The sequence below is a fragment of the Musca autumnalis genome, unplaced genomic scaffold, assembly GCF_047663935.1.
Source record: "Musca autumnalis isolate F117 unplaced genomic scaffold, ASM4766393v1 scaffold_5, whole genome shotgun sequence".
Taxonomy (NCBI): domain Eukaryota; kingdom Metazoa; phylum Arthropoda; class Insecta; order Diptera; family Muscidae; genus Musca; species Musca autumnalis.
This window is the reverse complement of record NW_027412088.1, coordinates 113,246,900-113,270,300: the sequence shown is the minus strand read 5'-3', so window position 1 is coordinate 113,270,300 and position 23,401 is coordinate 113,246,900. Positions and strand designations below refer to the sequence as shown.

Below are 23,401 nucleotides of genomic sequence, written 5' to 3'. Positions count from 1 at the left end.
TTGTATTGTATTCTCATAATTATGCAACCATTAGATTTAAATTCCATTGTCTTATTGGAAGGATATAACATTTATATAAAACAATACATATTTATTTATAAAAATGATCTTATATTAATATAAGGTAAATTGGAACAATAGCATTAGCAACTTAGGCCATCAGCTAATAAAACAATACCTTTTTCGATTTCGACTACAATATAAAATCAGTTGCTGATGTTCATAAAAATGGCTAAAATATATTCACCATAATGAAGTAGTGCATTTGAATTCTGAATCACAAGTCGTAAGAGGACACTGAAAATCAGTAAGTGTACGAAATTTATATCCTTGAAAAAAAAAACTATGAACAAATATATACCAATTGTAGGGAAGTTTTAAACTAAAAAAATGCACAGGAAATGTCACCTAAATAACGCTGGAGGAGTAAAATTAAGAAGTAAATTTGGTAGCTGCTTAAACTGTTCGCAAGCCGTGATATTTGCTTAATATGAATTCGTTTACCTTAGATGTCAAGTTATTATCTAGTAAAGGTCCGATATTAATGATTTTAGCTTACAAAATTATATGTTTTTGTAACTACTCGGTAATCCGGACAATTCAATAATCCGGACATCATCGAAACATCTAATGTCCGGATTATCGAGACTATACTGTATATTCTGTGACCGAAGGTACAAATAAAAATTGTACTCTAAAAAATATAATAATATAATTGTAGGCTTTGAAATTCAAACTAGGAAATATCAATATTTGTATTCAAAATATGTTGTACAGAAAATATTGAAAATTAATTCAATTCGAAAAGTTTAACAGCCAAGACATGCCTAAATATTGGGAAACGAGGGATTTTTTTTTAAAGGAAAGGCTGTTATATCTTTTTTCTTCGAATACGAAGGATACCCAAGGATATTTAATTATTTCGGAGAAAAACAATATAGATTCACATATTGGTAAGGAGTTTTACTGGTGTGAGATATATTCGCGTGTTTCATATAAATAAATATTTGTTATTTATAGACGGCCGATTCTTGGGGAATCGGCTTATCCTCGGACCAACAAATATACTTATTCCTCGAAGTCCTTTCACACATTTTTCTGCTATAAAAACATTCTATCGCCCCGATTTTCGACGGATTTAAAATTTAACAACAAAACAGAACATCAAATATAATATAAAATACGGATTTAACAATACACGGTGCTCTTGAATCAAATTTAAATGGAAGGTGCTTACACCTGGGAAGTTTTTGCGGATTCTGAAACTACAATGTTCATAGATGAGAAAAATCAAAAAACAAAAAAAATCGCCGGAGCGCTTTTTAAATAAATCGCGATTCAAGTTGACTTTTTAGGGGTTGCTTAGGTTTTTGCGATTTTGCTTGGAAAACGCAAGTCCTATCAAAATGGGAATAAAGAAAATGTTGTAGCTATCAAAATTCTCTAGAAGATTGACTTTAATGATATTTTCGTAGGTTTTACAACTTTTGAGATAGAGAAGTTGAAATTGGGACAATTCAATTCAATTTTGTATCGTCACCTTATAAAACAATGTCATGACTGCAATTTCCCAACATAAACTTATATATCTAAAAAAATGGTACAACCTAGGAAAAAAATCATAAGCCAGTCTTGTAGAGAATTTTCACAGCTATAAGATTTTCTCAACTCCCATGCCGATAAGACTTGACGTATTCGAGCAAAATCGTGAAACCCTCACAAAAAAACCTAAAAATGTAAACTGAGCTACTTAATCTCAAAAATGGTACAGCCTGAGAACAAATCATAAACGTCAATCCTGTAGAGAATTTTCACAGCTACAACATTTTCTTTAGCTCCATTCCGATTGGACTTGCGGTTTCCAAGCCAAATCGTGAAAACCTAAAAAAAAAACATAAAACTGTGAATTTTGACCGCTATTTATTTAATAATCCCTACAGCGATTTTTTCTTGTTTTTAGATTTTTCTCATGATTTTTCTATGAACATTGCTGTTTCAGAATTCACAAAAACTTCCCCTGTGTAAGCGGTTTTCATTAAAAGTAAGTTAAGGCGCACCCTTCATGACATTGTTTTATAAGGGGGCGATACAGTCAGTGCATTGTCCCAATTTGAACTTCTGTATCTCAAAAATGGTAGAACCTACGAAAATACCGTAAAGGTCAGTCTTGTGGAGAACTTTCATAGCTACAACATTTTCTTCAGTCTCATTTTGATAGGGCTTTCAGTTTCTAAGTAAAATTGTGAAAACCTAAACAACCCCTAAACCCCAATTTGAATCGCGATTTATTTAAAAAGCGCTCCGGCGATTTTTTTTTTGTTTTTTGATTTTTCTCATCTATGAACATTGTAGTTTCAGAATCCGCAAAAACTTCCTAGGTGTAAGCACCTTCCATTTAAATTTGATTCAAGAGCACCGTGAATATAATTGCTGAACCAGATTTGTCAATTTTGTGAATTACCAGGGGCAACAAAAGGGATAATATCAATTAAGAGAAAATCCCGCTAAGGCGGAAACTAGACCCTCTCAAATATCTATTCAATATGAAGAGCATTCATTGAAGCTATTGTGAAATGAGAATGTTCTCCGCATAACTCCAACAATTTCCATTATTTATCGTGATCTATATGTGTGTGAAGATAAATTGGATTTCAAATTGGAAAATTTAAATTTAGCAAAGACACGAACCAACAACAGCGTACTGTACAGATCACTTCTAGGACCAAATTTAAATTTGAATTTAATGAACAAAATTTAATTTAAGAATGAAAATTAAAATTTTTATAATATTTGAACAATATTTAACTGAATTAAAGGAAACTATAAATATTTAATTAGCATAAAATTTTATTATATTAATGAGGTTTGTTTAAACGTTTAAATAATTATAAACGTGTCAAAAAAATTGGAAAAAAATTATTTTATATACCCACTACGAAAGCTGGTAAAGGGTAATAACTTTGGGGCCCCCACTAAATAATGGGGAGGGGTTCGTCCACGGAATGTTTTTTTTCTGGATAGGGCATCGAACGTCCATCAAGCCCATGTCTTTCAAGAGATTCTAAATATATTCAGATGTTGGAAAAAAATTATTTTATATATTCCCACTGCGAAAACTGGTAAAGGGAAATTATTGTGGGGCCCCCCACTTAATAATGGGGAGGGGTTCGTCCACGGAATATTTTTTTCTGGATAGGGCATCGAACGTCCATCAAGCCCATGTCTTTCAATAGATTCTAAATATATTCAGATGTTGGAAAAAAATTATTTTATATATTCCCACTGCGAAAACTGGTAAAGGGAAATTATTGTGGGGCCCCCCACTTAATAATGGGGAGGGGTTCGTCCACGGAATATTTTTTTCTGGATAGGGCATCGAACGTCCATCAAGCCCATGTCTTTCAATAGATTCTAAATATATTCAGATGTTGGAAAAAAATTATTTTATATATTCCCACTGCGAAAACTGGTAAAGGGAAATTATTGTGGGGCCCCCCACTTAATAATGGGGAGGGGTTCGTCCACGGAATATTTTTTTCTGGATAGGGCATCGAATGTACATCAAGCCCATGTCTTTCAATAGATTCTAAATATATTCAGATTTTTGGAAAAAAATTATTTTATATATTCCCACTACGTAAAGTGCTAAAGGGGAATTATTGTGGGGCCCCCCACTTAATAATGGGGAGGGGTTCGTCCACGGAATATTTTTTTCTGGATAGGGCATCGAATGTACATCAAGCCCATGTCTTTCAATAGATTCTAAATATATTCAGATTTTTGGAAAAAAATTATTTTATATATTCCCACTACGTAAAGTGCTAAAGGGAAATTATTGTGGGGCCCCCCACTTAATAATGGGGAGGGGTTCGTCCACGGAATATTTTTTTCTGGATAGGGCATCGAACGTCCATCAAGCCCATGTCTTTTAATAAATTCTAAATATATTAAAATTTAGGGAAAAAATTATTTTTTATATTCCCACTACGAAAACTGCTAAAGGGAAATTATTGTGGGGCCCCCCACTTAATAATGGGGATGGGTTCGTCCACGGAATATTTTTTTCTTTTAGCAGTTTTCGCAGTGGGAATATATAAAATAATTTTTTTCCAAAATCTGAATATATTTAGAATCTATTGAAAGACATGGGCTTGATGTACATTCGATGCCCTATCCAGAAAAAAATATTCCGTGGACGAACCCCTCCCCATTATTAAGTGGGGGGCCCCACAATAATTTCCCTTTACCAGTTTTCGCAGTGGGAATATATAAAATAATTTTTTTCCAACATCTGAATATATTTAGAATCTATTGAAAGACATGGGCTTGATGGACGTTCGATGCCCTATCCAGAAAAAAATATTCCGTGGACGAACCCCTCCCCATTATTAAGTGGGGGGCCCCACAATAATTTCCCTTTAGCACTTTTCGTAGTGGGAATATAAAAAATAATTTTTTCCCAAAATCTGAATATATTTAGAATCTATTGAAAGACATGGGCTTGATGGACGTTCGATGCCCTATCCAGAAAAAAATATTCCGTGGACGAACCCCTCCCCATTATTAAGTGGGGGGGGCCCACAATAATTTCCCTTTAGCAGTTTTCGTAGTGGGAATATAAAAAATAATTTTTTCCCAAAATCTGAATATATTTAGAATCTATTGAAAGACATGGGCTTGATGGACGTTCGATGCCCTATCCAGAAAAAAATATTCCGTGGACGAACCCCTCCCCATTATTAAGTGGGGGGCCCCACAATAATTTCCCTTTAGCACTTTTCGTAGTGGGAATATATAAAATAATTTTTTCCCAAAATCTGAATATATTTAGAATCTCTTGAAAGACATGGGCTTGATGGACGTTCGATGCCCTATCCAGAAAAAAAACATTCCGTGGACGAACCCCTCCCAATTATTTAGTGGGGGCCCCAAAGTTATTACCCTTTACCAGCTTTCGTAGTGGGTATATAAAATAATTTTTTTCCAATTTTTTTGACACGTTTATAATTATTTAAACGTTTAAACAAACCTCATTAATATAATAAAATTTTATGCTAATTAAATATTTATAGTTTCCTTTAATTCAGTTAAATATTGTTCAAATATTATAAAAATTTTAATTTTCATTCTTAAATTAAATTTTGTTCATTAAATTCAAATTTAAATTTGGTCCTAGAAGTGATCTGTACAGTACGCTGTTGTTGGTTCGTGTCTTTGCTAAATTTAAATTTTCCAATTTGAAATCCAATTTATCTTCACACACATGTGATCTATGACGGCTACATAATCAAAATATCATATATTAACCATACGACCCGCAGGGCCTTGGAATTCCTGATTTTATGTTAGTTTCCGCACATTCAACATCTATTTATTGTGAGCTAAGCAAACTTAAATCTTTTATAACAACAGTCGCAGATTATTCAACCATGAATCAACCAAGTCAACAGGCCTTATGACAACGCGAGATTTAACTGGTGAGTATTTTGTTTAGATTTTGTTTGTCTTGGCTCTCTTCACTTACTCTTAAGTAATACATTTTATTATTTTACACATAACACACACATACATAACGGATCATAACATAACGCACACATTTACACATTTGCGAAAGGTGAAGGTGTTTAAGTAAAGAGGTGTTGTAGGGCTGAAAACATATTCTTCAGCATGGTAGGGTGGGTAAGCTGAAGCGGTGGAATAAGCTCTACCACTGTATATAAAGTAACATCATCATCTTATTTTAATTATCACGTATCTTTACCCAGTTTCCTCTATCATTTCCATTTCTATTCCTTCTTATAAATGAGCTACCTTATTTTACTTTTATGATGACGAAACCGAGCCTACTTCCGAAGGAAAAGAACTGCCCCAAGACTGAGCACGGCCGGGGCAAGGAGGTAGCCACTTCCGGAGAAAGTAGGACCCGAGTGGTGGTTCGTTACAATTCGCGTTTTCATAATTAAGCCTGAAACTTATATAGCAGCTCTAGTACACATTGTTACAGGCCAAAATAAAGGACGAGAATTTTGTAATACGTTAACAAAAATTTATCTAATTTCAAGATAAACCAAGACAATAGTTCGTTTAATTTCTGCCTAGGGTTGGGTCTCTGATTTCGTTGGATTACGTATGTATATTTACATACATTTGTAAAACAAATCAAAAATAGAGGACATAGAGTACGTTAAAAAATAGAGTACTGTGCTCTATAATAGAGTACGATTGGTCACCGTATGTATGTAATTATGTTGTTTCAGTTAGCCATTAAACTCCAGGGTGGTGGATACCTTTAGTATCTGATCCGTGCAAAACTTATGCACAAGGGTAGTGGTGTACTTGCTAACATGTTTTTTTTATAAAAGTCAACAAAACCCGAAAATCGATTTATTCCAATATTTAATGTGCTTCTATTCTGGCGAACCGCTTAAACATACTAATACATATTTAATGTTTTTTTAGAATGCGAATAGGAAATACCGTAATAACGCAGATCGCTCATATATTCAAAAACGCATATTTCTATGCATTCTACCTTAAATTGTGCCAAATTTCATGGTAGTGTGTTGATAGAAGCATGATTTAGAGCTGATTTGTAAGAAGATAAGCACAAATAAAAAGGTATTCGAATTTTTGAAGCACAAATATCATATCGCTCATTTAGTCAAAGAGCGACATAACTCAAAAAATGTGTTTCTATTTTTTCTACGACTTCTACTTTATCTTGTCTCAAATTTTTAACACAAAAGTTTTTTTTTAATTTATGAAGCACAAAATCACTTCAAATCAGGCTTGATCTTGCAGAGAAATTTAGCACTGGTATTTGGCTATCTGTTTGCAAAACATTGTCGACGTAGTTATTTTAGTTTTTGTGTAATAATCTTTTTAATTTAGGAATTCAAATTTCATTCGACAACTTAAAACGCGTTTTTCTCGAAACAGTTTTTTTTAGATGTGTCGCTCTAATTTCTAAATGATCGATATCTGTTCAGCTACATTAAAGAACAACAAATGGATCTATTGTCTTATTTGTCAATCTTGAGAGCAAATCCATCTAAACTAAACAATTAATTCAGTATTATGTGTAATACCCATTTTAGTTAGGGAATGGTTTCACATCGTTTTGATAAATTCTATTCGTGAAGTCATGTCCATGAATCAGTGTTTATATTTTTCTTTTGCCATTGTTTTTGTTGATGTTTTGCAAACTTGCCGTAGAAAATAGTCAACATAAAAGCTTCCCTACCTAATACATAATTAACTACGGGTGGTAAACACCTGACTATGAAATATTCAAAACGTGGGAAATATAAAATGTTCTTGTGTCATTTAATAACATTTTCGTTGTGCGTTTAGGGACAACAGGTAGCGTTAACGAAATTACTTTGATACCTAGAGGAGAAATTTGATTTAAGTGTGTGTGTTTTCTTTTTATTATGAGTATAAACTTATTTCAAGTCACCATCATTTGAATATTCCTTGAAGCATTTCATTATGAAATTGGGGTACATAATTTAGTCGTTCAAGGATATAAAACCACGGAAGTTTACATACCATTTATGTTATTCGCATTCGCATAGTTCATAAATATGTCGGTTATAATGATATTTAATGTGGACTTTATGGCAAAAGTGACAAGTAATTCATAATAGGTCTGTTCGATAACCTAAAAATTTGTACAAACTTTAAAAAAATGTTATTCGATAACAAGCTTGAACTTAGAAGAACTTGCACTTGTACTTTTTACTTGGGAAGTTATCGAACAGACCTAATGTGAAAAATACGCCAATGTATGAAAACTATAAAATATTTCAAAGCTTTAATACGTATATTACAAGTGCTTATGAACGGTACAAGGGCATTCATAACGCATAGGAATAATATAAGCAAGATTAAATGAGGTTGTAGCTTAAAACGCTCATTGTTTCATTATTAGCATGAGATAACCATGCTCAATTTTAAGTTGGCCATTTCCTTTAGGTTAATAGCATCAAAAAATGAGCTGTTATGACAAAAACACAATATAATTCCTTCGATATTCTTTGGCCATGAGCATTCCCCAGAGAGGAGCATTCGTTTCCTATCTATTTTATAAATCTGTAGTGTTCATAGAAAATTTAAAGGAGTAATTGAAAAAAATTACATTTTTATATTCATTAATCCATAAAGCATACTTCGTTCATTGCAAATGTGCAAATAAATCCAAAAAAAAAATAATTTTCAACGATATTTAAGCAAGGCTAACCTTGAAATTTAAACAATTATTGACAAAGCAATTATTGCGGCTGTTCTTAAAGCAACTTTTATTTTCCTACAAGAAATTCATTATCAACATCGTTGTTAAAAAGATTTCGAATAAAAAGTGAATCAAATCATAAATAATATCTTATTTACGTGGTTTCGACACAACAACAAATAAACATAAGCATCATAACAACCCAACGAAGTGAGTGCGTAAAAGGGTGACACTGGTGAAATTGTTTGTTGTGATTAATTGGCATCCTAAATGAGCGAGAGACACTATAAAAATCCCCTACAATAATTATACGTTGGCTGATAACAAACGTGTCTAGGCACATTTTCTACTACGATAAATATGTTTCCAAATTTAGATAAGAGATCCCAAACAAAAACAAAGAACCAATGTGTTTCTTCCTAATCTCAGTTACCAAATTTAGATAGAAAACAAAAATAAATATGAAACTATATCTTAACCAGCATTAGAAGCTCAAACATCCACTAAATACCGGCAACCGATAGCTGCGAATGATTTATACGAGCATCATGTGAATCAGAGAAATTTCAATGTCACCAACCACACTCCGGATAGGTGATAAGATAAACAGCAATTCATGTGCGATGTGATGCGATGCGATTACTCGACATTGGGCAATTCGTGAAATAAAGAAATATAATAAAATTTGTTTTGCGTAAAGTTAAGATAAGGAGGCTGGATAATAATATCGTCTATACTATTTCGATATAGAGATTTCTTTATAAGCATTTCGAAATACAAAGAAAAATGAAGAAGAATACAGAAAAAACATTAAATGCACACAACGCAACAAATTTAACCCCTTCCAAACCAGTGTAATTTAAACTGAAGTGTGTCATAGTTTACGTCATTCAACCTTAAAATTCGCAGTTATCAGTATCAACGTGGACAAGCGGACAGTTACTTAAGGACCTGATTGTAAGATCATACGGGGCCGGACCCGCTATACTGTGCAGCGAACATTTTCCCATCACAGCGAACGATGTATGCTACGACTGTGAAATCTGCGCAGCACATAGCATAGTCATAGAAATCAAAAACGAATGCTATTGCTATGCTGCGCTGCAGATATTTTTACAGCATAGTAAACAATCGCAGTCATGAAAACAAAAAACTAAAACTGTTGCTGTACTGTGCTATTAATTATTTAATTTTACTCGCTTTATAAAAAATATCAAAATATTAGCATGTTTTCATGGTTCACCAAGATAGAACCACATTTAGAATTTACAACTTTTACAAAAAACTATTTATAATTAAAAATAAAGACCGTGAGTGTTTATTGCCAACAAATATTAGGCAAAAAATGTGTATTAAGGTCTTGGAATATGATGAAATCGATGTTTAGAGCTCCAAAAAATATTCTTATATAGAAATCGGTCTTTATAAATTGTCTCTTATAAAGTCAAAATTGTACACAAAATTGTATTCAAAAATTTTCAAGACCGCATCAAAATTACAAAGAAGTAACACGGTGCTCTTGAAGCAAATTTAAATGGAAGGTGCTTACACCTGGGAAGTTTTTGCAGATTTTGAAACTACAATGTTCGTAGATGAGAAAAATCAAAAAACGAAAAAATCGCCGGAGCGCTTTTTAAATAAATCGCGATTCAAGTTGACATTTTTAGGGGTTGTTTAGGTTTTTGAGATGTTGCTTGAAAACCGCAAGTCCTATAAAAATGGGACTAAAGAAAGTGTTGTAGCTATCAAAATTCTCTACAAGATTGACCTGTATGGTATGGTCGTCGGTTTTACCGTTTTTGAGATATAGAAGTTCAAATTGGGACAATTAAAATTGAATTCAATTCTGTATCGCCCTCTTATAAAACAATGTCATGAAGGGTGCGCCTTAACTAACTTTTAATGCAAAACGCTTACACAGGGGACGTTTTTCTGAATTCTGAAACAGCAATGTTCATAGATGAGAAAAATCCAAAAACAAGAAAAAATCGCTGTAGGGATTTTGAAATAAATCGCGGTCAAAATTCACATTTTTAGGTGTTTTTTAGGTTTTCACTATTTTGCTTGGAAACCGCAAGTCCAATCGAAATGGAGCTAAAGAAAATGTTGTAGCTGTAAAAATTCTTTAGAGGATTGACGTTTATGATTTGATCCCAGGCTGTACCATTTTTGAGATAAAGAAGCTTAGTTTACATTTTTAGGTTGTTTTGTTAGGGTTTCGCGAATTTGCTTGACTACGGCAAGTCTTATCGATATGGGACCTTAGCAAATCTTAAAGCTGTGAAAATTCTCTACAAGACTGGCTTAAGTAACTTATCCTAGGTTGTACCATTTTTTAGATATATAAGTTTAAGTTGGGAATTTGCAGTCATGACATTGTTTTATAAGGGGGCGATACAGAATTGAATTCAATTTTAATTATCCCAATTTGAACTTCTATATCTCAAAAACGGTAAAACCGACGAGAATACCATAAAGGTCAATCTTGTAGAGTATTTTGATAGCTACAACATTTTTTTAGTCCCATTTGTTAGGACTTGCGGTTTCCAAGCAACATCGCAAAAACCTAAACAACCCCTAAAAATGTCAACTTGAATCGCGATTTATTTAAAAAGCGCTCCGGCGATTTTTTTCGTTTTTTGATTTTTTTCATCTACGAACATTGTAGTTTCGAAATCTGCAAAAACTTCCCAGGTGTAAGCACCTTCCATTTAAATTTGCTTCAAGAGCACCGTGGTAACATTTGATAGGTATATAAAACAAAACAGATGAAATATGGTAAAAATATGTAATTTCAATTTCTGACTTTCCAATTCAAAAATTAATATTCTATATGAGGTAAATGAATGCAAATCCATGCGTTTCTAGCAGTTTCTTTGGATGTGGATATCTACGACTCCGAAAAAAAAACAAAAATTCCAACGCTGAACGCTTCATATCAACATAAGGGGCTTTGATTTAGGGAAAATCGCATGACATGAAATGCACAGAAACATAAACGCTTTTTATTGTGTAACAAGTAAAAAAGCATCAATCGGCTTTGCCGACAGAGGTATACTCTCAACCTATGTAAATTGAAACTATCATATACTGACAGATCGAATGTATTTATGGTATTTTCAGAACTTTGTGGCCCTTTTTGGATATTTGAACTTGCCGACAAAAATGTGGATTAGGATTAAAGTTCAAAACCAGTAAGGAAAGGATCACAGTCGGACAGGGCAGACTATTTGATACCCTACACCACTGTGAATATGTCATATATATATGGTAGCTATATCTAAATCTGAACCGATTTCGATATAAAATGGCACACTTATATATACACCGAACTCCGTCACACATTCAAAAATTCATCAAAGTTAGACAGATATGGGGTGTTTGGTGCAGCAAATACGTGAAATCGGCCGAGTATATACATATATGGGAGCCATATCCAAATCTGAACCGATTTCGATCAAATTTGGCACAGCTATTTCTAGTCCGAATTCAGTCACACATTCCAAATTTCATAAAATCGGACATATAAAATATAAGTGGGAGCTATATCCAAATCCGAACGGATTTCGATATAAGTTGACACATATATTTTTAGGCCGAATTCAGTCTCTCATTCCAAATTTCATCGAAATCGGACGTATATAGTGTGTTTGGTGCAGCATATACTTGAAATCGGACGAAAATATATATTGGAGCTATATCCAAATCTGAACCGAGTTGCACCATAATGGCACATCTATTTCTAAGCCGACTTCAGTCACCCATTCCAATTTTCATCCAAATTGAACGTATATAGCGTGTTTGGTGCAGCAAATACGTGAAATCGGCCAAATATATACATGGGAGCTATATCCAAATCTGAACCGAGTTGCACCAAAATAGGCACATCTATTTCCAGGCCGACTATAGTCACCCATTCCAATTTTCATCCAAATCGGACGTATATAGCGTGTTTAGTGCAACAAATACGTGGAATCGGCCAAATATATACATGGAATCTATATCCAAATCTGAACCGATTTCTATCAAACTTGGCACATCTATTTCTAGGCCGAATTCAGTCACACATTCCAAATTTCATAGAAATCTGACATATATAGAGTGTTTGGTGCAGCAAATACGTGAAATTGGCCGAAAATATAAATGGGATCTATATCCAAATCTGAACGGATTTCGATATAAGTTGGCACATATATTTTTAGGCCGAATTCAGTCTCTCATTCGAATTTTCATCGAAATCTGATGTATATAGCGTGTCTGGTGCAGCAAATACGTGAAATCGGTCGAAAATATATATGGAAGCTATATCCAAATCTGAACTGATTTTCACCTTAAGCATAGCGTTTTTCCGACGGCTAAAAAATGATCTTCCCCAATTTTCAGCCAAATCGAACAATAAATGCGACCTGTACGTTGCGAACGGACGGACAGACGGATATGTAAAATCGCCTCAGAAAGTGATTATATGCATATCCCTAGAAGGAACTATGGGTCTGTCTCTTTTCCTACTGCATGTTACATACAAATGCTAGCACAGTGTGGTGTAGGGTATAAAAATCAAATGTCGTTCGTTGGTAATGGCACCAGTTGAAAAAAGCTGGTCTGATTGGGATAATTCTCTTTCTGAAATGTTCGCCATAACCCGACTTAGGTTTTTATGCAAAGAAAATTTGACCAAATCCACTTTTACGCCCACTTTTTTCAATTCTCAATTTTTATATTTTCTACAAAAACTACTTAACCGATTTTTCTTAAATTGTCAAGGAATGTACAGGAATGGCTCCCGGTTAAAATGGTCTACAAATTTTGTTGAATTTCGGAGGGGGCGCGGTACTCCCCCTATACCCTATTTCTTTAAAAATGCTATATCTTTATAAATAAAAATCAAGTGTCGTTCATTGGTAATGGCATCAGTTGGTTAGCGCATTAAAAGTCAACATCAGAAGGTTAAATGCATAAATCACGAAAAATTACAAAAAATTTAAAAGCAGTAGCAAAAATGAAAATAATACCAATAATTAAAAACAATAATATATTTAAAATGCTTTCTCTATAAATTCCATCGAAGTAGTTTTTTTTTCGCTGCCTATTATAGTATTTAGTAGAACATCCAATATCATCACATTTCATTTCATTTATAAATCTGAGAAAATTTCATTAAGTATTTTTGCTAGGTTTATTCAGGTTTCCTTTTGAATTTCGGTCCAATCCAACTTGAAGCACTTTTTACATGTACTTTACCGCTTCATTATTTTCTTTCCTCCCCATCTCCAGCAAAAGTTTTCACGTCTATCTTAAAAGTTGTTTTCATGTGATATCCTATCCCACCTTTCTTTCGTCTGAAAAGTTTACTTTTATACCGTGAAACTTAGTGCATGTGTACATGTTTACTGGTACTGGCTTCATTGTTGCTTGTTCATTCTCTGCACATAAGGATACGTGAGATATTACAGGTGTTAAGGTGACATTATTGTTGCAGTGGAAACAAAAATCCTTTCACATGCACTGGATTATATCACACGGCAATGCAATTATTATGCCATCTGGCTTTGGGGTGGCTTCACACAATTTTCTAGTTTCACTCCATCTAAAGTACAACAGTCAACTATATGGAACTTAAGTAAAAAAAAGTAATCCTTGAATCCAATTCTCAGCAATTATTTGTTGTAACGAATTTTAAGCTCCCCACCGCTTCTCTCAGTACCTTGAATTGCAACAGTAAGTATATTGCTAATGTGTTTCTACCAAGCATTATATGAATTATATATTTTTTCTTTGTAGCGTTGTGTAACCCGCTGACGCGTTCGTTTCAAAGAATAAACAAAATAAATAATAATGTTGCCAAGGAAATTTATATGTAGTAACGGTAATGAATAGAGTAACGTCTTAATACGAGTTTTTGTGGGAACTCTTATTGAGGGTGAATTAATTTAATTAATTAATTAATAAGGGTTTTTTGTTTCATTTTATGTAAAATTTGATTTGATTTTATACACTTACATTATATTTTACAACAAAGCGTTAATACTGATTGAAGTTCTTTCCTGAAAGAGAGAGAGAGTAATAAATATTAATACGTGCATATGTTTAAAAGTTAAAAAGGTGACTCCAGTAAATACATAAATAAGCTTGACTTTTGACATAACAAAATAAAGGAAGAGTATACATATCCCAGATCAAGGTAACCAAATACAAGATGAAAACACATTTGGCAGTACATGTTTGTATGTGTGTATATTGAGATGTTCACTGATAAGCAAATCCTCCAATATAATACCAATTCCAACAAACTGTTCTGGGAAATTAATAATTTATTTAAACGTTTTTTCTGGCACATTTGCATTGTAATGTAGAAAGCCTATTCAACAAATTGTTGTGATTTCTATTATGTTGGTGTCATTTTTTGATAACCATGTCGCTGGAGAATTGGGGGTTAATGCTTCCTTTATCAAGTAAACATCTTTGACATTTACACGACTAATTTTAACAACCAACAACAAATGAAAAGGTCCCATGTGGATAAAGAATCAACAAAAGTCAGACGATAAACTAGATTACCACAAAGTGTCAATTTCCATAAGCATAAATATTAATGACAATGGTCGAGGAGGAGGAGATAAAAAAAAGCAACTACCGTTAACAGTGATGACATTAGAGATGGTGATAGCAGAAGGATAACTGCTGCCAAACGCACCAAGTTTTATAAAACTACGTTAAGAATTTATATAAATCTAGCCAACTTATCTTCATAATGGAACAAAAACAAATTCTACATACTTCCTATGCTCCATTCTAAACAAATATTACCGAACATACAAATATATACATATATTTCCACACTATACAAATGTAAACGGGAGTAAAAATTCATAACCACAGCAATATAATGTGGCGGATAGAAATAAAAAATAATCGAGAAAACGAGAACAAGCGAATGACACCACCACATCCTTATCCCACGTTGGACGAATTGCCATTCTAGTTCACTGCCACTGTAAAATATGTATATACTAACGTCCTGAAGCTGTCAATTACTTACAAGTTATGCCATTTCGATGTCTTTTATGATAAAGTTTGAGCAAAGTCAGGGAGTGTAAGGGGAAGAGGAAGAAAGAACATATCATAGTAGTGTTTAGTTATATGTCAGTTTTGTTTATTTTGCAGTTTAAATTGGTAGGGCCACATATTTCTCTAGTAAAAAATTCAGATATATTTTATATTTCTATGCAATACTATAAAGGATAATGTATTTAATGGTAAAATGAAGTGAATATAGTTCAGGCTATTGATGTCCACGCCTGCACGTTGTCGTAACAACAGAGAATAACGAATTCAAATGAGAGCAGTGTCAGCCGTTATTTAACAGAGGGACATTACTCTCCCATCAATTCTCTCTCATCTATTTTGGACACCAATGGTTCAGGCTGTTCCAAAACGTCACAGAATAGTATTGCATATATATTGGGAGTGTTGATCATGGGACCGGATCTTATCTGCATATTCGGGAAAGAGTTTTTGGTGGAGAACTTTTTAACCATTTTGAATACTAATACTAAATGCTAAATTGGGCGTTGCAGTTTTATGGAGACTATGTGGACTACGTGGACATATTTCCACAACTTTTGGCGGAAATCTTTTTTGATCACTACGAACCCTAAATACTAAATTACAGCAAATGTAGACCGCAAATGTAGATAAAAATATAATAATAACTTAATTCGGGCGTCACAGGAATATGGGGGCCACCTTGAAAATTTTTGTGGAGAGAAGTTTTGTGACCGCTCGGAACTTCAAATGTAAGATTACAGGCATTTCCGTAAAATGTAGCAAAAAATGGGGAAAAACAATAAGATCGGTTGAAAAATGCGTGAGTTATGGCATTTTTTCTGTTTTAACTTTTTGGGTTTTCCTTTATAAAAGTTGGTACATTGGTGCGTATGATTGTAGTTTGAATTTGTCTAGTTAATAATTACGCACAAGGTACCAATCTTTCATAAAGGAAAAACCAACAAGTTAACACACCAAAGATGGCATAACTCACGCATTTTTCAACCGATTTCATTGGTTTTCTCCAATTTGGTAAAACTAACTAAATTTCCTCCTTGATAAAAGTAATTAATTACGCCGTTTGGTGTCTTCTACGCAGCCTAGAGCACGAGGAAAGCATTTTCCTGTTTTTTAATGCGTTTTTGTCACACTTCAATCACTATAACAAAACTATTTGTTACCCGATTTTTAAAAATTATGGCTTCTTCGAAAGCCATGATTCTCACCTTTTATATAAAAAATAAGCTGTAAATGCCCGTTGTGGAAAAAAGAAGTTATGTCCGATTTTAGTTGAAAATCCAAGAAACCCCGTTTTTCACTATATTTTCCGTTATAAAATCAAAAAACGAAGTGACCTAAAGAAACCAAAAGTATTTTCGTCTTCCATGGACTCCGAACGTAGGGACAATTAAGAATCAAATTACAAGAATCAATAGATTTCAAAACACAAAATGTCCCTAAAAATAGATTAAATGTGATATAGGCATTTGAGTTGCAAATGTTTTGAGCAGCACTGCATATATGGACAGTTCGTTTGCGAGTAAGTTTTCTATCTTCTGGGAACACAAAAATCCAATTAACGACCAATTCGGTAGAAAAACTAAAATTTTCAACAAAAAACCTAAATGTTGGCTACGCTTATGTGGGGGCTATACAAAAACGTGGACCTATACTGTCTGATTTTTGAAATGCATGTTTTGTAGCTTTAGCGAAGACTAAATACCAAATTTCAGTTATTCCGGTTGAATAATGTGGCTAAAACGCCGAAAATCGGAGGGTACCAACATTTCAGGTGGAAAGTTTTACAACCCCAATGAAGACTAAATGCCTAGACTTCGTCCTTTCGTCCTTTCTTGTGTTTTTCTTTTGTCCGCCAAAAGTTCGAAAACGATATAATTTTCGAACATTTGGTGAATGTTTTTTCTTCACAAGAAAAATTTTTTCGGGAAACATTTTTTACTTTGGACTTTTTTTGTTTCAAAAATAATTTTATGTTTGTATAAAATTCCCATTTGAATTTTTCAAATAATTTCGATATAAATGGTACGTATAATATAAACAATAAGAGTTGATAAAGACAACATGTTGGTAGGGTACCAAATACAAGACAACAATGTTTATCAACAGTATCGCAAACACAACAAATAAAGACGAAAAAGGTACATAACAGAAACGTCAAGAAACTCCACCAAAAATTTTTTTTGCCAATATCCTAAAGACTATCGTCAATTAATTCGCTAATAATATTATTACCGATATTCGAAATCGTTTTTACCTGCCACAAACTGAGCGACGAATGAATCGTTTTCAATTCATACTCGTGTGTCGTTCTCGAACAAAATATCCGCAGAACTATCGAGAAACATTCGAAAACGATATCGCCTTCGATAGCAATGGTATGGCGATAAGGCAAACATAAAAATTTTTATTTTTGTAAGGTAATTTTATAGTGATACATTTTTAACAAGTACATCATAACATTAAATTTTACACGCACTGTCCACATACTAGCGAAATGGTTCGATACTGCAGAAAACCATCTAAATTTTTTCCAATTTTCCATTGTATCTTTTACGAGAAGATATTTGTTTTTGAACATTAACAAAATAATTGACTTGAAATGAACAACTTTTGTTGCGGTACTGGTGAACAGATCGAAACAGCCCACTGCACCATACACATATTTATAGCTCATGTTACCAAATCAAATATGATTGGACAATTTCTTACATATGTTTTTTGTGAACCCATTATTTATTTATATTACCGCAATCGACTGTGGAATATTAAACACATACATACATAATAAATAACGACATTCGGCGAAAAACCACAACGATAAATTACAATATGTAAAACAAAATTTGGTAGTAGTCCAAATTACAGAAGCATTTGAAACAAATTCGAATGTAAATGCCATCCTGATCCAAAAGTCTACCGACTGACACGTAAGAAAGAATTGATAATTGCCGCCTTATTTTATTGCCTACATTCATACGGTTCAATAAAATCCTCAAGTTACTTTCGCTTTAAATCGTTGGGATATTGCTATTTTTATTTTCCAGTTCTATGAACTCAAATCGAATTTCAAAATGGTAATCAAATTATAATGAATCTATAACAAGATTTACATTTATATGATACGCCTAACATATTAACTTTCGTCTGGCCAACATCACACTCATAAAAAGTCTAAAAGTTCACATATGTTGTCTCATATATGTACATATATGTATGTGTATGTGAGTAGTATCTCTGGTTGCTGTGTGGCTATCCTATATCATAAGACGACTTCTGTTAATTGACACATTGATAAGGAGTCCAACACTGTTGTGGGAGAACCTATCTATTTATCCAACAGAGTGTTCAAACCCAATGAAACACCACAAGCAATACCCATTCATAACGTTTGGTTCGTTGGTTGGTTGGCTGGCAGGTTCGTTGTGTATATTGATTTTGGATTTTTGCCAAATGTTAGAAAATAGGAATAATAAATGTTGGTGACAGCAGCACCACTGGCAAAAGTAGCAAATAGATAAAAAACAACACTCAAACAAACACGCCAACACCAGAATATAACAGTGCGAATCAAGGAGGGGACGCAAATACACAAATGATTCCCGCTAACCTCAAACATCCTTAAGTGCACTCGGAAACCATGAATACAGACAGAGTGGTAAATGGAAATCACTCAACAAAAAGTCAACCAAACAAATTCTATTAGGAAATTGGTTTTTCGTCATTTTTTTAAGAAACAGGATGTAGCCACATATGAATGAAGGTATTATAATTTTTATATTTAAGTTTCTAAAAATACGAGTATATGTCATCATTACCGAAATAATTTGAAAAAAATTTAATACAAAATATAATTAAATAGAGTACCAGTTCCAGATTATGTTCAAAAATTTACAAAAAATTTTAAATCCGAAGATTCTGTTATGTGGAAGCTATTCAAAACGTGACTGATATGGTTCATCTTCGAATTTTCGATAAGTCTGGATAAAATATTAGGCTGTGATATATTTGTAGTTATAATGTCGATTTTACCATGTCCGTCTGTCCATCCGTCCGTCTGTCTGTCTGTTGAAATCAAGATACAGCTCGCAATTTTAAAGATAGAGAGTCACAATTTGGTACTGACGCTTTTATTACTTGCAGGATGGTTGGTATTGAAAATTGGATATATCGGTCCACGTTTTGATATATCCCCCATAGAACGGTACCTCCCGATTTTCGGTATTTTTAAGGTTTTAGCTTCATTATCCTTTCAAAATGGCTGAAATTTGGTACGTAGTCTTCTTTAGGGGTATAAAACTTTCCCCCAGAATTTTGTCGGTATCGGTCCACACCCTCATATAGCCCCCATAGAACGGTACCTCCCGATTTTCGGGAGGGGGTATATTAAGTTTGTCACTACGTTTGTAACTACTCGAAATAATCATTGTAGACCCCACAAAGTATATATATTCTTGATAAGCGTGCAATTCTACATCGATATAGCCATGTCCGTCCGTCTGTTCGTCTGTGGAAATCACTCTAGCGTCCGAACGGATTGACGTAAGTTGATGAAATTTTGGGAAAATATGTTATATTTACGTAGGACTTTTGGTATTGAAAGCGGGCTATGTAGGTCCACGCTTTCGTATAGCCCCCATACAAAATGACGCGTCGTCGTTTTAAGGAATTTTTAAGATATTTGGCCCATTTTACCACCGAATTGGTTGTACTTTGGTACTTTGTGTCTCCAGAGGCCTTAAAATATTCCTACCAAAGTTGGGTTATATAGGTCCACGTTTTGGTATAGCCCCCATATAAGGCCCCATATAAAGTACGCGTCATTTTAATATATTTTGAATGTATTAGACCCATTTGACCACAGAATTGGTTGTAATTTGGTATTTTGTGTCTTCAGAGGCCAGAAAACATTCCTACCAAAGTTGGGTTATATAGGTCCATGTTTTGGTATAGCCCCCACATAAGGCCCCTTATAAAGTACGCGTCATTTTAATATATTTTGAATGTATTAGACCCATTTGACCAAAGAATCGGTTGTAACTTTGTATTTTGTGTTTCCATAGGCAAAGAAACATTTCTACCATAAAATGTTTATATAGGTCCACGTGTTGATATAGCCCCCATAATACAATATCTCCCGATTTTCGATATTTTGAACGTTTTAGCCTCATTATCACACCGAGATGGCTGAAATTTGGTATTTAGTCCTCTTTAGGCGTACAAAACTTTCCCCAGAAATTTGTAGGTATAGGTCCACGCCATCATATAGCCCCCATAGAACGGTACCTTCCGATTTTCGGTATTTTGAAGGTTGTGGCCACATTAATCCACCGAAATGGCTGAAATTTGTGGTGGAGGGTATAAAAATTTCGGCCCGACCGAACTTAACGCTTTTCTTACTTGTCAAGGTTTTAACTTCATTATCCTACCAAAATGGCTGAAATTTGGTACGTAGTCTTCTTTAGGGCTATAAAAGTTTCCTCCAGAATTTTGTCGGTATCGGTCCACACCTTCATATAGCCCGATTTTCGGTATTTTGAAGGTTTTAGCTTCATTATCACACCGAAATGGCTGAAATTTGGTACTCAGTCTACGTTGGTGGTATAAAACTTTCCCCCAGAACTTTGTCGGTATCGGTCCATGCCTTCATATAGCCCCCATAGAACGGTACCTCCCGATTTTCGGTATTTTGAACGTTGTGGCCTCAATATTCCACCGAAATGGCTATTTAGACTTCGTTGGGGGTACTCAAACTTCCCCTTTAAATTTGTCGGTATAGGTCCAAGCCTTCATTTAGCTCCCATGGAAAAGTACCTCCCGATTTTTCGTATTTTGAAGGTTGTGTCTTCAATATTCCACCAAAATGGCTGAAATTTGGTATTTAGTCTTCAATGTGATATAAAACTGTTCGCCAGAAATATGTCTGTAAAGGTCCACGCTTTCACATTGCCCCATTTCTGACTAAAATTCGTCGGTATAGGTCCACGTTTCGATATAGCCCCCATAGAACGGTACCTCCGGATTTTCGTAATACTGAAGATTGTGACGTCAATATCCAAGAGATATAAAATATTCCAGAAGAGTATTATCAGTATAGGTCCACGTCTTCCCATATCCCCATAGAGGCTTAATTCTTGATTTTCGGTATTTTTATAGTTTTAGCCACATTCTCTTACCGAAATATAGGAAATTTGGTATTTTGTCTTCTTTGAGCCTAAAAACTTTCCGTCGGAAATTTGTCGGAATAGATCGACGTTTTGAAATAGCCCCCATAGAATGGTGCCTCACATTGTTTTACGGAAATTGCTGAAATTTAGTATTAAGTCTTCTTCATACACGAAAGGAAACTAATTATTCCATTTTACTTCAATACAACTTGTGGTGGATGGTATAACAAGTTCGGCCCGGCCGAACTTAACGCCGTTCTTACTTGTTTCTATATGGGATTCGATAGTAAACATATTGAAACTAAGGAAACCAAAAAATTAGGTAACAATATTGAAAGATATGGGTGCGGCGTGCTCCTTTTTTTCCCATTTGTTGAAAATACGTAATTTTTGTAAATTTTTGGAGAAAGAAATATCTATTTCTCGGAAACTATAACAGTAAATTAATAATAAATTACCGTAGCGTTTTCATGTAGTGAGTTTTTTTATTTTTCCCAAGGTACTAAATTTTAGTGTATTTCGAAATTTAGTGGACTAGAACTTTCAGAGAACAACATTAAACAAAGATTCGTTTTCTCAAAAATTACTGAGAGTATCCTCTTTCAGTCAATATATACCCGTTTGTACCCGTCCAGTTCCGTCCGTTTACCACTTTAGCTTCGTTCCCGTACTTTTTAATAGTAAAACTCGTAAAAGAGAGAACTGCAAAACAATTGTTCTCACACACAAGTTTTTTGAAATAGTTCGGGAACGAAAAATGGAAAATACGTAAAAAAAAACTGGAACAAATGTCAAAGACGGCATATCAGCCAATCAGACGCCGGCAACCATGTTACTATATTTTTACTCCCCATTCATCGCCATTTTTTGTTTAAAGAGAAGTGAAAATTGTACGAGTACAACTTTTTTGTGTACGGGAACGCTTTTTCGGGTAAAATGTGTAAAAATGGTAAACATTGTAAAAACTTTTTAGTTCTGGAACAAAGCTTTTTTTAAATTAATTGAAATTACATGGGAAAAAATGTCTGTTTTTAAATAAATTTTATATGAGTTATGTGAGTTTTATGAAAACCTGAAGTTTTTTTGGAAAAAAACAGTATTTTTTAACAAAATTGTTTCCAATATTTTGTATTTTTATAGTGGGGTTTGATATTTTTATTTGATATTTTTTGGTGCCACGGTTTCAGGCTAACTGATCGCGATAAAATTTCATATATAGGGTTTTTGGGTCAAATGGAAAATATTTAGAAGGTAGGCGTTTCAAGAAAAAAAAACTATGTCGTTTTTTGTGTCGACCTAATATTACAGCTTTAGCGAAAGGATGAAGCTAAAATCATAAAATTTGGTCAAATAAGGCGTCTTTTGATTACCAAACCGCTTAATACATATTTCCTTTTTATTGCAATACGCTTTTCACTAAAGAAGTCAGTGTTATCGGCTAGTAAACATACATTATTTATGGGGTCCCAGATGACGTTAAATAAATGGTATAATAAATAAACCCATTTTATACATAGCACGGGATATAAAATCATAAATAGTAAAAATAAAAAAGATTAACTTAGAAAGAGGTGACAAAAATTAAATATGTTTTATAAATATATGTATATGAATGTTTGTTTATTATAAATAAATTTATGTATACATTACGGAAGGACATAACCATTTTAACATAACATAATGGTGTTGACCGACATTTTTATACGTTTGTGGATTGTTTTAGAACACAGCAGATATCGAAAAAATTGTGCTATACATTTTGTTGTCCTTTCCATGTCATTAGTTAATGACCCACATTTGTTAAGGGGCTGCTGACTTTGGCTACTACTGAATGTTTCCTAAGCGGGAAGTTTGGATGTGTGTATTTAACACTATCATCAAAAAGACTGTAACATATAATCCTCTTTTATGAATAATGTTAATAAGTCATTTATGG

General features: G+C 33.7%; 1 protein-coding gene across 30 annotated transcripts in view; it reads right to left on the bottom strand.

The window, feature by feature from the left end:
• Window positions 1-23,401, bottom strand: part of Trpm (transient receptor potential cation channel, subfamily M) — a 403,692-nt gene that overhangs the window by 248,535 nt on the left and 131,756 nt on the right. For all 30 annotated transcript variants that reach the window (XR_012408366.1, XM_073992979.1, XM_073992998.1 and 27 more), the window contains one exon: window positions 14,234-14,277. The gene's annotated coding sequence lies outside the window, so the exon portion shown is untranslated. The remainder of the gene's footprint in view (window positions 1-14,233; window positions 14,278-23,401) is intronic.